General features: G+C 36.6%; 1 protein-coding gene across 1 annotated transcript in view; it reads left to right on the top strand.

Moving 5' to 3' along the window:
* The window catches only part of LOC106071041 (A disintegrin and metalloproteinase with thrombospondin motifs 9-like), a 145,779-nt gene that overhangs the window by 106,144 nt on the left and 24,527 nt on the right, over positions 1 to 15,108 (top strand). The gene's annotated exons all lie outside the window — the stretch shown is intronic.

Here is a 15,108-nt window from a genome sequence, read left to right as displayed (position 1 = left end):
ATTGTTTGTTACATTTACTAATGAATGTTTCTTTGTCTTATGTACAAATGAAGTAAGTTCCTGTGAAATGTAAAGAACATTTCAAGTGTCTCTGAGAAATGAAAAACTGAGCATGGGCAAACTTAAGTGTGCTAGAAAAAGAGTTTGATGTGTTTCACTGCTTTTGATTTCATTGGAGTAGGAAGAGCTTTGTGTTCTGACTTTACTTCCTAGCTACACAACATTGATTTAGAATTCATTCACCCGTTTCTGATGCCAATTTTCTTTCTTTTTTTTTTTCATAAGTTTGTGTTTTTTTTTTTTTTTTTTTTTTTTTTTTGTATTTCTGTTTATTCACTTCTTATGATATGTTTTTGTATCAACTATCTGATTGATTATATCCCCACCCCTTCCCCCTTAACTGTTTTAGTATTACACTGTCATTCGTTGAGAAGAAATAAGTATTTACTTTTGAACGAACTCATGCAATCAACAAAAAAATACGTCTGGCAACAAAATGAAATCTCTGATCACTACAAATAGTGCCTAATACAGACATGCAGACTACTCATTGAAATGTTAAGTACACATTTTTCTAATCATAATAACTGAACCCATTCTAAAAAAATTCAAGAAAAACTATTTTTCTTTTCAGTCACTTCTGTTTGTTTTGCTGTTTTTTTTTTCTGATACCAGCATACCTATTCTAGTTCTCCAGTCTGATGGTAGTATAAAAATTAGAGATGGGAATCGAGCCCAACTTTTAAAGTTCGGGTTCGGTTCGGTCAGATTTAAGTTCGAGTTCGGTTCGGTTTGATGACGAGTATAGTTCGGGTTCGGTTCGGTCAGGTCTAAAGTTCGGGTTCGGCTCGGTTCGATGTTATGAAATTATGCAAAATTAAGTTATAAGGTTTAATACAATTTATCAGATAAAACACTTTAAGTTTAATTTTTACATAAAACAAATACTTTGCAACATATAATAGGCCTATGGGCAATACTTTTTCCAAAATAATGTTGCCTACATACATTTTAAGCATTGTAAAAATTTCTTAATGGAGATAGAATTAAAGATGCGGCAGGTTTTTGCTCAAGTCGGCAAGTGGTTTAATTCTGGGCATGACTCGGCGCTAAGCGTATTCTAACCTTTTTATCTTAGTAAGAAGAGATATTTTTTTTTAAAAGGCTAATATCGATGTGCTTTCTTTCAGAACGCACTATTCATCATAATAAAAAAACAAATATTCTTCGTGTAAAGACGTCTCTATCGAGGATTTTTTTTTCACACATAAGTCGTCACTATAATAAATTGCAATATATGGAAGAAATTCGACTATTTTGAGACAAAAAATGCAGAAGAATCTCAATAGCGGAGATGTTTTAAAATGTTTTCTTCAAAACGTTTTGACCCATATTGTGCATACGCGCCTCGCAAAAAGCAGTCTACAGTTGACAAGGTCTTATTAGAAGATAAAATGACATCTCCTACTTAATATATTTTAATTTTTAAACATGTAATTATACTAATATTCAGATAAGTTAAACTGAAAATAAAATTTTGTTTTCGACGCCCCCTCTCCTTGTTAGTTGGTCGTTGGTTTGTCGCTTACAAACAGCTAGTACAATTGAACCAATAAAGGCGTTTTATATTTTTACCGGTATGGATAGTATAGAGGGACTTTTTATGGTCCGTCAGTTACGCTGGGCAGGGCACGTATCCCGTATGGGAGACGAACGTATGCCAAAGACAGTCTTATTTTTTTTTGTGAGCTAAAAGGTGGCCGCCATAACAGAGGCGCCCCACGGAAACGCTTTAAAGACCAGCTTAGGAGTCAACTTTGCTTAGCTGACATAGAAGAGAGCACCTGGTTACATGCGGCCTCAGAACGAGTCAGTTGGAGTTCACTCCCGAAGGCCGCGGTATACACATTAGAGACCAAAAGAAAATCCGCTGCCGAGGACAAACGCAGACGCGAAAAGAAAAACTAAATGGACCACCTGCAGACAGTGGTTATGCTTGCCCTGGATGTGGCAAAATATGTAGGTCACATCTGGGACTGCGCAGCCATGGGAAAAACATTCCTCACTCATCTTCGGACTCGAAGACAAGCCTTATAATAACATATAAACTTATTAAACTTTAAAATAAAGTTCTTATGTGAACAACTCAATATAGCCTAACTGTTATTACATTATTCACATATTTAACTTTTGATAGAGATGTAATATTAATGAAATATACTGATATTTAAACGAAATCTAGGTCTCAAGATTGTCTGCCGTTTCACATTTGCATTACGCTACTCATCATACTCAATGCATAAACACAAATCAGTCGCTTAACCTCTTCTTACCGCCAACAGGAAACACACACACACACTATGACACCCCTTTTTGTCAGGAAGTTGCGTCTCCCCATCCCCCAATTCATGGTAGGCTACTCGCCATCCCCACCCACGGGGTTGGACCCAAAGTTTGAGAAACGCTACATTAAAAATACTGATGATCAATAATTCAAAACAAAATAATAGTAAAAATATTCAGGGGCGTTGCTAGGAATTTTTCATCATTTGGGGGCCCGGGAGGGGCTGGACCTCTTTGGGGGCACCTGCATTTTGCGTAATATTGAATATTGTAAAAAAACACTCATTTGGGGCCCCCCTCAAGTGGGGGCCCGGGGAGATTTTCCATTTCTCCCCCTCCCCCCCCCACCCTTGCTACGCCACTGATAATATTCCAATATGGAATACTTAACAATTTTGTAAAAATAATTCACTTAATAGAAGATAATTAAAATTTATTTTAAACTAGAACACAAATGAACTTATTGTAGATTTATATCTACACTCTATAATCAGCAAAAAATATTCTACTCTCAACTAACAGCCATCTCAAATAAAAGTGACAATATTTTAATGTTGACTTTCTACTTTCTAGGAACAAGAGTCTAGATCTAGATCTAATTAGAGGGCGCCTATTCAACTCAAAACCAATATTGCAAACAGCCCGCGAAAATTCAAGGCCAGGTGGGAGTCGGCACATACGGAAAAACCCATGGGAACCCCAGCGCGCCGCTTTTTTTTCTTTTTAAAGTTTTCAAAATACCCCCCCCCCTCCCAAGTTTTCAAAGTATAATGGAATCATTAGAATTTAAATAAAATATTTAAGTAATTTTTTAATATTTTTTTAAACCAAAAATTAAAAAAAGGATGTACAAATTGCAAAATTAGTTCGGTTAAGATAAGGAGCGTTCGTTCGGTTCGGTTCGTACCAAGCAGTTTCAAAGTTCGAGTTCGGTTCTGTTCGGTCATAAGTGAGGTTCGAGTTCGGTTCGTTTCCCATCTGTAATAAAAATCTATCCTAAAATAATTGTGAAAATGATCAGAGAACACTTTGAAGTTGTGTGATGTGTCAAGCGAATCGATGGATGCCTAGTGAATGCGCTTTAGAACTTGTATATTGTGGTTGTGGATGTACATGTGTAGAGTGCAAGGCTGTTATAACACTTTATATTGGTGTGTTGACTATGTTGTAAAGCTCATTTAGAAACTGTTGACATTATCAAGTGTTGTGTGTGTATATACAGGAACATAGAACTTTTAGCACCCGCTAAAGGGAAGTAACGCTGTACATATTTTTTAAAGACAAAGAGTTGTGAAACTTGGTTTGACATTTTTTTTTTAAAAAATTGATCACCAAGTTAGCAGAGCTGTTTATTTGTGTAGACTAGTTAGTTTTGTTCTACTTTACACAAGCTGATTATTGAATGAGAACATAACTCTGTATAGTTTCTGACCATGTCATTCTGTGTTCGTTGTTGTCTTCATAATATGATTCAAAGCCAATAAAGCTATTTCAAAAATGGCCGTCCATTGATGGTTGTCCTCTTAGACACGTTGTAAGTCTGTATCAGTGTTATGTCATTACTCGCAACGAATCAATGTCAACAGCAACTTCAAGTGTCAACATCTAAGTTGATTTCAGTTTGAAACAGAATCTACATTTTATTTATGAAATAGATCTAGATCTAATTAGGAATCCTACAATATTATTAAAAAAAAAAAACAGCACGGAATAATTACACTAATTGTAATGTATTTTGAGCCTTGGAAAAAAAAAGCCTGTATGAGGATTGCGTTATGTCATGCGCACCCTCTATTGATGTCACACGTTAATGCTGGATAGGATGATGTCTCAAAGTTGTCAGTATCCAGTTCCTTGATTTATAGGCCTACACTTTGGCTGGAAAAAAGGTGCTCAAAACTAATAGCAATTGTTACCATTAAGTCACACTGTCAAACAGCAATGCTGCAAGCTCTTGGAGAAGCAGTGTCGAAGCAACTATTGTTCTAAGGGCTTCATTGCGCCCAGACCCATGACTAAAGCCATTGAAATATAGTTTTATTAATTTTAACAAGACGCACAGGCATTGAGTAGGCCTATAATGTCATTATTAGATCTACTTGAAGAATTCGTAACTAAATTGAATATCATGTCATTATTAGATCTACTTGAAGAATTTGTAACTGAATTATGTATCACGACACTATTAGGCCTACTACAATGTGCTACGTGTATTGACGGAAATGTTGTTATAAATGCACTGATACAGGATGACTCGATTAGTCTCTGTCAACCTAAGGGAAGGCCCACCATATTGTTCTTGAACCAAAGTTCCTTGCTATGACACTGTAGGGAAGACATAGCATTGGCGAAGATGGACGAGGTCTCCTCTTGTTTATGTATTCTTGTTGATACATTGAAATCGTATGAAAAGCTTTATAAGGAATGTGGGTGGACAAGGAGAACTGTGCAGCTCAGTTCTTTGTTTACAACAAAATGAAATGATTGTTTTTTTTAATATCCTTGCCACCACACACAACAACAACGTCGTTTACAAAACTAATATCAAGGAACAGAACACACGCATTTTGTTTCGTTTATTATAAACAGAATAAAGCATAATAGAAGTTTCTAGAAAAGTGTATAGGCCTACTTAGGCCTACTAAACTAACCATTTCCCACTATTAGAACTATTTTTGTTCAAAGTTGGCAATGTCTTATTTAAGTGGTTTGCAGTGCTACACCCCGTTTAGTAATTTGCTTAATGAAGAATACAATGAAACAATACCATTGAATTTATTTAAAAAAAACAACTGACAAGTTTAATGCTACGTGAGAACAAATAAGAACTCAGCAAAGTATCTAATATATAAAGTAGATGTAAGGAGTATGTATGTATGTGTATGTATTTAAATTCGTATGTATGTAGGCCTATTTACCTCATAGAAATCAAAACCGTTTGACCAATCTTGATAAAACTTGGCATAAATGTTCTCAAGATCACGGCGGAGACCGTAGTGTATGTTTAATGTCCCTCCCACAGCGGAAACGTCCTAAAATAAATGAAATCTCTATCAAAGAGCGAAACTTTTTGACATATAGGAAAAAGCCGTTTTCACAGTATTTTATATTTGATATTAATATGTCGGCTAAACTGGTAAACCCATTTTCACACTTTACTTTCATTTTCGTGGCAAAATGTTAAGGGAACATTCACCATGTTTGATATAGATGTAATACCCAAACTTAGGCCCGCAAGCCGCGGGTTATATCTGACTAGTTATCTATACATAGACTGATAAGGTCAGACTAACGAGCAGTAGAGAATCCTAGCCAAGGAGTTATGAGAAGAAATCTGGGGTTTGACCTTTTGATTTATTTTGCTCTAACTAGTTCATTCCTCGCATAGAGCACTAGCGGCCCAAGTAAAGAAAAGCCTCAATTATATTTGTGCAGTCTTCCACCATGTTTAGGTCTAAAAAATTCCAATCCACTTTGCCGTTAAAATGACTCTCTTCTCTGAAGGGAGTATCCCTTGTGTCTGGACATAACTTTTACGTCTTTTTTAAAAATAAAAAAACAATTTAAAATCAATTTGCATAGATCAAAAACTATATCAGTGATCAATTTTCAGGGCAATATCTTGTTTATAATAGACTCATCATTTATTTTCAGGGTAATATCTTGTTTATAATAGACTCATCATTTATTTTCAGGGCAATATCTTGTTTATAATAGACTCATCATTTATTTTCAGGGCAATATCTTGTTTATAATAGACTCATCATTTATGTAAACATAACAAAACACACACGCATATACCGTGTTATGGTATCTATATTATCCGAAAATGTGAATGTAATTCTAGAGAGAAATAGTGTACGCCCCCATCACCTACCTCGTAAGTTGGTCACTTACCTATCTTACACTTACCTATCTTACACTTACCTATCTTACACTTACCTAACTTACACTTACCTAACTTACACTTACCTATCTTACACTTACCTAACTTACACTTACCTAACTTACACTTACCTATCTTACACTTACCTATCTTACACTTACCTAACTTACACTTACCTATCTTCTACTGTTAGCACGAAGACTGTAGATATCGGTTTGGTCACTGTTGATACACTGGATTGTAGATATCTGTGTGTGGTCAACGTTTATACAGTAGAGTGTAAATATTTGTTTGTGTGTGGTCAATGTTGATATAGTACTGTGTAGATATCTATGTGCGGTCAATGTTGACACAATACAGTGCAAATATCTTTTGTGTGTGGTCAAAGTGATACACAAGCTTTGAAGAGAAAACAAATTTCAACACAAACAGGTAGCCAGTAAATGAATGTCTTTATTGAACTTTGACACAACCTGGTAGAGAATGTTCGAATCTCTGTTTAGTGGATGGTGAGCGTAATGAAATGTCTAAGTTGTTGTTTTTGTCCGAATTAACTGTGAATGTACAATTGGGATCAATAACGTGAATACATGTGAAATTGCGGTTTAATTACACTTCCCTTCTTCTCCCTCCACACAAGCAAATGGCTTTATTTAGGAGGTCAATCGTATTAATCTTTCAGCTGTGAAGCTCATTATCTATATGAGGCAAATTTTCAGAAGTGACTGGCCAATTTAGGCTAATACTGGCAATGTTAATCCACCAATACTCCAGGGATAGTGTAGTGACGGCGCCTTTCCACTCACGGTCTACTCCTCTATTGCCCCTGTTTATCTCTATTGAAATATGTTGGTAGTTTTCTCGTCACTTTGATCCCAAAAATGACTTCCAGATCGGACATAACGTGAGCATTCATTGGCTAGACCAGCTCTGATCGGACATAACGTGAGCATTCATTGGCTAGACCAGCTCTCGTGCAAACTAAAAAATCAACAGAGCCCCGGATGTCAGTTGCATTTGCTCACCCCTTTTTCTTGAATGTGTGTGTGCCAGTGCTGTTAAAGTACATCGTGAAGATCCAGTGAGAGGGTCTCAAGTTGATGTACCCATTCAAGTGTCTGTTCAAGAAGAATTGGATGTGGTATAAACATGATATCATAGATATTAGTTCTGTAGTTGTTGTGTTAGTTTACAATAAAAAATGTGTAATACAAATCAACTGTTTACAAACTTATTGTTTCAGAACCTCTGAACCAAATAGTGTTGTTGAATTCTTGTTTGTTGACAGTTCATCTATGGTGGTGGTGTTTTCTTCATTCCTTATAGATATAGATCGGTTCAAGGTCTATGTTTTTCTGTGACTTGATTTAGTAGAACAAAATACAACTCTACTCCTGCTTATAAAGTGTGCTCAGGTTTTAAACTTGACGATTTTAGAATAACTTCTGTTGGTCCGAAGACTCCAAACTACACCCAATTGTAACGTTGCCAGTTTGACTAATTCATACAAACTAATTGTGTGACTGATTCATACAAGCTAATTGTAGCGTGTCAACAATGTGTGACTGATTCATACAAGCTAATTGTTGTGTTAATATTAGAAGATATTACGTCATTGTTTGTTGTTTATGTTTTATGCGAAAGCAAAGAATCGGACGGAAATAAAAGTTAGTTATATATGTCTACCTTGATAAAGACAGTCTCGTTATTATCATTATTAAATAGTAACGTCTACAGTAATTTATTATTAATCTGTGACTACAGAACATGGTGTCAGATTTGGTTTCAGATCTTGTGTCAGATCTGGTGTTCGATTAGGTGTCAAATCTAGTGTCACATTGCTTTAAAGTGCTGGTAACAGGTAGATTTAGATCTAGTGGTTTCTAAATTGCTAAAAGTACATTTTTTTTGTGGTGTCGTTAGTTCATGTTGTTAGATCTAGATCTAGATTTAGAATCTAGAATCTGTACGAATAATGGAATTATTCGATCCTCCTAAACCGTTGTCACTAGACGGTAATCTATCTGAAAGATGGAAAAAATGGAGACAAAGTTTTGAACTGTTTATGGTCGCCACTGAAAAAAATACGAAGCCCGAGCCAGTGAAGAAAGCTTTATTGTTACACCTGATCGGTGAACCCGCTCGAGACATCTACAATACTTTTCAAGTATGTGAAGATGAGACTGTAGACAAACTCATTGAAAGGTTTCAGAATCATTTTTTGCCTAAGTCCAACACTGTGTATGACAGATTTAAATTCTTTTCAAGAAAGCAGAAAGACGGAGAAACGTTTGAACAGTATTATACTGAGTTAAAGAATTTGGCAAAAGAATGCAAGTTTGACAACCTTCGAGATGAACTCATCAGAGATCGATTGGTATGTGGCATACAGTCGGATCGAGTGAGAGAGACTTCTGAGAGATGTAGACTTAACTTTAGAGAAAGCAGCAAGCATAATTCGTGCTGACGAGCATACCCAGAACCAAATGATAGATATGAAAGGACTACATGTGGATGCTGCTAATAAATTAAAGAAGACAGAAGATAGAAAGCCAGTCAAAACCTCACAGGAAAATATGGCAAAGAATCATGTCACAAGTTTCATTAGAGATTGCAGATCTTGTGGTGGATCTCATGGAAAATACAATTGCCCAGCATTTGGACAGACATGCAGAAAATGTAAAAAAAGAAATCATTTCGCTGTAAAATGTCGTACGAAACACTTCAAGGCTGTTGATTTACTGGAAGATGAAAGTCAGTCAAGCCAAGTAAATGAGTTGTGGTTTGAGGCAATTGGTACTGACAACAATGTCAAAGTTTGGATGGTTGATGTCAATATTATGGGAAAAATAGTCAAAATGAAGATTGACACAGGAGCACAAGCTAATGTGATATCAGAGTCAACGTGGAACAATTTAGAAACTGATACTTAGTTAAAGAATTCAAATACGACCCTACGAGCATTGGGGGATGAAGCATTAGAAATGAAGGGAGTTGCATCGGTCACATTTAAAGTCGGCGATGTAGAAGTTAAAGATGATCTGTACGTGATCAAGAAAAGTATAAATCCTATACTAGGACTGAAGACATCTATTGCTTTAAAACTAATTGAGGCAAAGAGAAATGTCGAAGTACACGATGTCAAGCAACAAAATGAAGTTCCACAAGTGTTGATGAAAAAATATAAGCAAGTATTCGAAGGACTCGGTACATACAAAATGAAGTATCACATTAAACTGACGTCAGATGCAAAACCAGTTATTCAATGTGCGCGCAGAGTTGCACCATCACTCTATGAAGAATTAAAAAGAAAACTCACACAAATGCAACAAGATGGAGTGATCACAGAAGTTGATGAACCAACAGAATGGGTTCATAACTTGGTTATAGCAAAGAAGAAAGATAATTCTTTGAGGTTGTGTTTAGATCCCCGAGAACTGAACAAATATATAATGAGAGAACATTTCACTATACCAACATTTGATCAAATCAATAATTCACTGGGAGCAGCAAAAGTGTTTAGTATACTTGATCAAAAGGATGCATATTGGCAAGTTGAGTTGGATGAACCAAGCTCTTATTTATGTACATTCAATACTCCGTTTGGAACATACAGATTCTTGAGAATGCCTTTTGGTATATCCTCAGCTAGTGAAGTATTACAGAAACGTGCTTATCAAGTATTCGGAGACATCCCAGGTGTACATATCATGTCAGATGACATGCTGATTGCAGCAAAAGATGAAAAAGAACATGATCAAATTTTTGAAAATGTTCTGGAGAGAGCTAGAAAGAACAATGTAAAGTTCAACAAGAACAAGATACAATATAAACTTTCTGGTGTTAATTATCTCGGAAGACAATTTGGAGCAGATGGTATTCGTCCAGATCCAGCTAAAATCAAAGCAATAATGGAGATGCCAGCACCAACAGATCGAACAGGAATTCAAAGACTGCTAGGGATGTTTAACTTTCTGTCAAGTTTCATTCCAAACATGTCAACAATTACCAGTCCATTGCGTGAATTGCTAAAGAAAGATGTATTGTGGCAGTGGAATGCAGAGCAAGAAAATGCTTTCCAACTAATAAAGAAAACACATAGTGAAGCTCCAGTTCTGCAATTTTTAACCCTGAAAAGCCAGTTACTATTCAGTGTGACGCTTCTTCTAAAGCAGCGATGCCCAAAATACGGCCCGCGGGCCACATCCGTCCCGCCAAAAATGTCAGAACAAAATTTAGAACCCCCCCCCTTTTCATAAAAAAAAGGTTAAAAAATGCATCTTTTCCTACTTTATGGCCCTCACTATTAACCCTTAAAGTGCTGAGCTGTTTTACAATGAGTGCATACAAAATGGAATTACGATTCTGCTGTTTAGAGGCTAAACTACCACACGCGTTTTCAAGGGTTAACCTTTAACTCTTGTGTGTTTCTGTAATGGGACTCTGAATGTAGAATCTACCAGGAAGAGAGAACGGATCTTTACTTTTTGTGGAACATGATAATAAGCCGACATATATAATTTGTAAAAAAAATTTGTTTTTTTTAATTTAATTTGTTTTAAAAAAACAACACATACATATAACGGGCTTACAAAACAAAGTCGCGAATAAAATCGTGTTAAACTACGCCTAGAGATTGGAGGATTCATAAAAATATTTACCAAAAAATAAGTAAATGAGTTGGTAGTAAAACTGGCTACAATGTTTCTCACATTTTAAATAGAGAAATGAAACCACTTTCCGACGCGTAAAAACAAAAGATAAAACTTCCAATGTCTCATTGATTAATGAAAGTTTCTAATCCAGTGATGCCCAACCTTATTCGGTCTGCGGGCCATTTTAATTCTCGGCATTCGTGTCGCGGGCCATAACACCAAAAAGAAAAAAAAATTAAATATAGGCCTACAATAAGCTATTTTTAATAGTTTTATTTGTGGACCTACTTACATAAATTAATGTGATGCATGAAGTTTATCCAAAACAATCTTTTGAATATCTGGTTGCATAGATGAAACACCAAGTCGGAGCACTGAATCAAGATGTTCATCCGTGAGGCCATTACGTAGCATGGTTTTCGCCCGTTTCATCATTGAAAAAGTTTGTTCACACAAATAAGTGCTTGAAAACATTGTGATCATCCTTAGCGCTTGCTCTCGAAGATTTGGAAACGTTTCTGCAGGTAACATGGCGTAAAGTCAATGGTCTGCATCACTTGAAATTTGTCAAGCAGGGATGTCTGGCTTTGTAAGTCAATCAGTTCCAGTTGCAGATCTGTCGGGGCACTTGACACAAGCAGGGATGTCTGGCTTTGTAAGTCAATCAGTTCCAGTTGCAGATCTGTCGGGGCACTTGACACAAGCAGGGATGTCTGGCTTTGTAAGTCAATCAGTTCCAGTTGCAGATCTGTCGGGGCACTTGACACAAGCAGGGATGTCTGGCTTTGTAAGTCAATCAGTTCCAGTTGCAGATCTGTCGGGGCACTTGACACAAGCAGGGATGTCTGGCTTTGTAAGTCAATCAGTTCCAGTTGCAGATCTGTCGGGGCACTTGACACAAGCAGGGAAGTCTGGCTTTGTAAGTCAATCAGTTCCAGTTGCAGATCTGTCGGGGCACTTGACACAAGCAGGGATGTCTGGCTTTGTAAGTCAATCAGTTCCAGTTGCAGATCTGTCGGGGCACTTGACACAAGCAGGGATGTCTGGCTTTGTAAGTCAATCAGTTCCAGTTGCAGATCTGTCGGGGCACTTGACACAAGCAGGGATGTCTGGCTTTGTAAGTCAATCAGTTCCAGTTGCAGATCTGTCGGGGCACTTGACACAAGCAGGGAAGTCTGGCTTTGTAAGTCAATCAGTTCCAGTTGCAGATCTGTCGGGGCACTTGACACAAGCAGGGATGTCTGGCTTTGTAAGTCAATCAGTTCCAGTTGCGGATCTGTCGGGGCACTTGACACAAGCAGGGATGTCTGGCTTTGTAAGTCAATCAGTTCCAGTTGCGGATCTGTCGGGGCACTTGACACATCGGCAGCAAACGGATTTTCAAAAAGACGGATATCATTTTTTAAATTCTGAAAATCCACAAATCTTTCACTGAAATTATTCATCAACAGCCTCAGAAGTTGGATCATTCTTTCTTTAGGGAAAGACATATTTAGCTGCTTATCATTTTGTAGAGTGATACAGGTTGGAAAGTGGACAAGATGCACTCCTTCCGCCTGTTGAATGTAGAGTTGCAATTTTGTTTGGAAAGCGCTTATGTCTGCGTACACATGCGAAATCAATTTGTCTTTCCCTTGTAGTTTGGTGTTGAGTTCATTTAGATCTGATGTGATGTCGCATAAAATAGCCAAATCACACAACCATGAGGGGTCGTTCAGTTGTGGCACTTGTTTTGATTTATCGGTCATAAATATTTAAATTTCGTGTCTCAAATCAAACAAACTTTTAACACCTTTCCTCTGCTTAACCAGCCCCTCACTTCACTGTGAAATAGAACGTCTTCATGTTCGGACTCGGAAAAAGGCTTCATTGCTCTACTTAAGATGTGAGCAAATCTGTAGCTGGCCCTTATCGCAGACTCATTTTCTTGTCTCTTTTTGTTAAATATTCCTGTCAATCCCCCAATCTCTAGTCTTAACTTGGCAATCTTGTCTTCGCGGCTCAAACCAAGAATGCCACCATATGTGTTTGGCTTCATAATGCCTTTTAATGTTATGTTCTTTAAAAACAGCCACACTTTCTTTACAAATCAAACATGTTGGCTTACTATCATATTCCATAAAAAAGTAAAGATTTGTCCACTTTTCTTGAAAGTGTCTACATTCAGAGTCCACTTTTCGTTTCTTAGGCTCTCCCATTTCATTAAATCACAAACGTTAAACAATACGGCACCAATCGCTTTGACATTAAAAGAACACGACCCAAAACGATGTAACAATGATGCTCTGTGTTGCACACACAAGGTGTAAGGACACGGCTAGCTCAAGACAGTAGCGGAATTAAAAATAGCTGTATAGTTTTATCGCCATTGAAAAAAAAAAACAACACTTGTGTTCTTACAATACAAAAAATATTTACTATGAATATTAGAATACCAAACCTAAAGATGGAATTCATCAAAGAATGAGTGAGAATCCTAACTTAAATAGAATATTTTTTCAACATTCTAATTTTTTTAAATTTTTTTTTTTACATTTTTTTTTCTATTTTTAAATATTTTTTTTTTACATTTTGTTCCAATGCATTGGCGGGCCGGATAGAAGCACGTCGCGGGCCGGATATGGCCCGCGGGCGTAGTTTGGGCATCGCTGTTCTAATCAATTAGTTTCAGGCCGATTTCATTTCGTTTTTGAACCATTTCGGTCATGTGGCCCGCGACGCGAGAGTTGAAAATGAAACTGGCCCGCAGGTCGAATTAGGTTGGGCATCACTGTTCTAAAGGGTTGGGAGCATGTTTAATGCAAGAAGACAAACCAGTTGCGTATACGTCAAGATCATTGACAGAAACAGAGTGCAGATATGCACAAATAGAAAAGGAAATGTTAGCTATAGTGTTTGCAGCTGAACATTTTCACCATTATATTTTTGGAAGAACTGTGACTGTACAATCAGATCACAAACCTTTGCAAACTATTGTGACTAAGCCTTTACATAAGATTTCACCAAGACTTCAGTTGATGATGTTATGACTGTTGAGATATCAATTAACAGTAACTTACACTCCAGGTTCAAAAATGCAAATAGCTGATACGTTATCGCGTGCGTACATCAATGGTCAAGAACAATCAAATTCAAATGATGACATGGTTATGAGAATTCATAGCGCAACAGCACAGTTTCCGGGAAGTGATCAGAAGATTATTGAAATTAGAAGGAAAACTGAATCTGATGCTAAATTAAAACTTGTTATGAATTATGTCAGAGAAGGTTGGCCAAAGATAAAAACTCAAGTTCATGAAACAGTGAAAGTGTATTGGTCATTTAAAGACAGTATTCATGAAGAGAATGGAATATTGTTTTATGAGAACAGAATTATAATTCCTTCAAGTATGAGAAATGAAATTCTCGACAAGTTGCACATAGGTCATTTTGGTCTTGAGAAAACCAGATCGAAGGCAAAACAGAGTGTGTTGGCCAGGATTGTCTAAAGATATTTTTTCGACAATAATGAAATGCGCAACATGTGCAACGTTCAAAAGAAATAATGTGAAGAAAAAATTGCTACCTCATGCTGTACCAGACAGACCATGGAAAGAGGTTGCGACAGATTTGTTTGAATGGCGAAACAATGACTATTTCTCCAAATATCCTGAAATAAAACGACTAGAGAACAAACATCTAGAGAACTTGCTGTGCCGGTCAAGACAACCAGAAGTGGTCGAGTTGTCAAAATTCCTTGTAAATATAAGTATTAAGAACTTTAAAAGGAAGGATGTGATGATAGCTTCAAAAGGAAGGATGTGTTAATATTAGAAGATATTACGTTATTGTTTGTTGTTTATGTTTTATGCGAAAGCAAAGAATCGGACGGAAATAAAAATTAGTTATATATGTCTACCTTGATAAAGACAGTCTCGTTATTATCATTATTAAATAGTAACGTCTACAGTAATTTATTATTAATACAAGCTAATTGTAGCGTGTCAGTAATGTGTGACTGATTCATACAAGCTAATTGTAGCGTGTCAAGAATGTGTGACTGATTCATACAAGCTAATTGTAGCGTGTCAAGAATGTGTGACTGATTCATACAAGCTAATTGTAGCGTGTCACCAGAGTGACTTGATTTTCACTTACAAAATTGATATTAATTGGGACTTTAAACTTTTCTACTAATAGTAGTAGAATTGTAAATTCGTATTTAGTGCTGTTACATTGTCTTTA

The sequence above is a fragment of the Biomphalaria glabrata genome, chromosome 4, assembly GCF_947242115.1.
Source record: "Biomphalaria glabrata chromosome 4, xgBioGlab47.1, whole genome shotgun sequence".
NCBI classification, from domain to species: Eukaryota; Metazoa; Mollusca; class Gastropoda; family Planorbidae; genus Biomphalaria; species Biomphalaria glabrata.
The sequence above is the reverse complement of the archived record's forward strand: the minus strand, read 5'-3'. Positions and strand labels throughout refer to the sequence as shown.